The 2,168-nt window shown below is 40.0% G+C and overlaps 1 pseudogene; it reads left to right on the top strand.

Moving 5' to 3' along the window:
* The first annotated feature begins 425 nt into the window (after positions 1-425).
* LOC124790697 lies at positions 426-543 on the top strand (annotated as a pseudogene).
* Positions 544-2,168: the final 1,625 nt, after the last annotated feature.

Here is a 2,168-nt window from a genome sequence, read left to right as displayed (position 1 = left end):
CATTGGAGGCCTCTATGAGGGGGAAGATTTGTCTGATGTGATAAAAGAAGAAACAGGAGTCGATTTAGAAGAGATGGGGGATCGAGTATTAGTATCAGAATTTAAGAGAGCTTTCGAGAAATTAACATTAAATAAGACAGAAGGGATAGATAACATTCCATCAGAATTACTAAAATCATTGAGGGAAGTGTCAACAGAAAGAATATTCACAATGATGTGTGGAATGTATGAATCTGGCGATATACCATCTGACTTTCGGAAAAATATCATCCACACAATCCTGAAGACTACAAGAGCTGACAAGTGAGAGAATTATCGCACAATCTGCTTAACAACTCAAGCATTCAGGTTGCTGACAACAATAATATACAGAAGAATAGAAAAGAAGATTGAGGATGGCTTTAGGAAAGGTAAAGGCACCAGAGGCCAACGGCCATGCCACAGTGGTAACAGCGGTTCCCGTCAGTTCACCGAAGTTAAGCGCTGTCGGCCTGGGCTAGCACTTGGATGGGTGACCATCCGGTCAGCCGAGCGCTGTTGGCAAACTGAGGAGCTACTTGATTGAGAAGTAGCGGCTCCAGTCTCGGAAAATGACGTACGGCCGGGAGAGCGGTGTGCTGACCACATAACCTCCACATATGCATCCAGTGACGCCTGTGGTTGAGGAAGACACGGCGGCCGTTCGGTGCCGTTGGGCCTTCATGACCTGTTCGGAAGAAGTTTAGTTTAGTTTTAGTTTTAAAGGCACCAGAGAGTCAATTCTGACGTTGCGGTTGATAATGGAAGTAAGACTAAAGAAAAATCAAGACACGTTCATAGGATTTGTCGACCTGGAAAAAGCGTTGGTCAATGTAAAATGATGCAAGATGTTCGAAATTCTGAGAAAAATAGGGGTAAGCTACGGGGAGAGACGAGTAATATATAATATATACAACAGTCAAGAGGCAATAATAAGAGTGGGTGACCAAGAACGAGGTGCCCAGATTACAGAAGACAGCAATGTACTCTTTCGCCCTTGTTGTTCAATCTGTACATCGAAGAAGCGATGATGGAAATCAAAGAAAGGTTCAGAAGTGGGACTAAAATTCAAGGTGAAAAAATATCAATGATACGATTCGCTGATGACGCTGCTATCCTAAGTGAAAGTGAAGAAGAATTACATATGTGCTGAATGGAATGAACAGTCTAATAAGTACAGAATGTGAATTGAGAGTAAATCGAAGAAGGACGAAAGTAATGAGAATTAGCAGAAATGAGAACAGCGAGAAAATTAACATAAGAAGATTGGAACCAGGTTGGTAGATACTCAGAGAGCGCACAGCATAAGGTTATGATTGTGGATTGGGCCATAAACAGTTACTGTGAGTTGCACTATCAAACACACAACTTTATTTTTCTAAGGACCACTCATTTACACATTGCTTTAAAACATCACAACCAAACAATATGGCTGAAGGCCTAGTTTAAGAAATTGAGATGCTTTCTGGGCTGAAAGCCCAAAACCACACCAAAAACAAGAATGGCTGAGGGCCTGGCTTCGAAACAGAAGGAAAAATTAAAAAAAAAAAACACATGCTATTGAAAACAATTAGTGGATGAAGGCCTACACTACAAGTCTGAAGGACAACTATAATTAAAACACACTAATAAACATTTTTTTCTAACCAAGAAATTTCTTTTTAAAATTACAACAGAGTGACCAAAGCGTAATTAAAGAAATATTAACTTATTGCACGGCTGAAAGCCACAAACAAGTTTGACACATCTGCTGAAGACCTGAACAACAAGTCAGACAAACAATTTAAAATAAACCCCTTCCTTCTTATAAAAATTTTCCTTTAAAGAATACACATGGCTGAAGGCCTTATTAAAAGAGGTTCACGTAAATCCTCGGCTGAAGGCCACACATAACACGCCGAACAACTAACGGCTTAGGGCCCGGATTCCAAACAATTTCAGATAAACCAATTTTAAGAAAAAAATATTTTCTCAATAAAATCAATCTTCAAAATTTTAATTTAACACGGCTGAAGGCCTTCGCACAATACTTCAAACTAGAAATCACAATCTAAAACAAACAGAAAAAGTGGTGCTCAGAAGTGTTCCAAGGGTCAGCCTGAGAAGGTAGCTCAAACGTAAGGTGAAGTGAGACAGGCAGCCAAGAGCTG

This window comes from Schistocerca piceifrons, chromosome 3 (assembly GCF_021461385.2).
Source record: "Schistocerca piceifrons isolate TAMUIC-IGC-003096 chromosome 3, iqSchPice1.1, whole genome shotgun sequence".
NCBI classification, from domain to species: domain Eukaryota; kingdom Metazoa; phylum Arthropoda; class Insecta; order Orthoptera; family Acrididae; genus Schistocerca; species Schistocerca piceifrons.
This window is presented reverse-complemented; position numbering and strand designations above follow the sequence as displayed.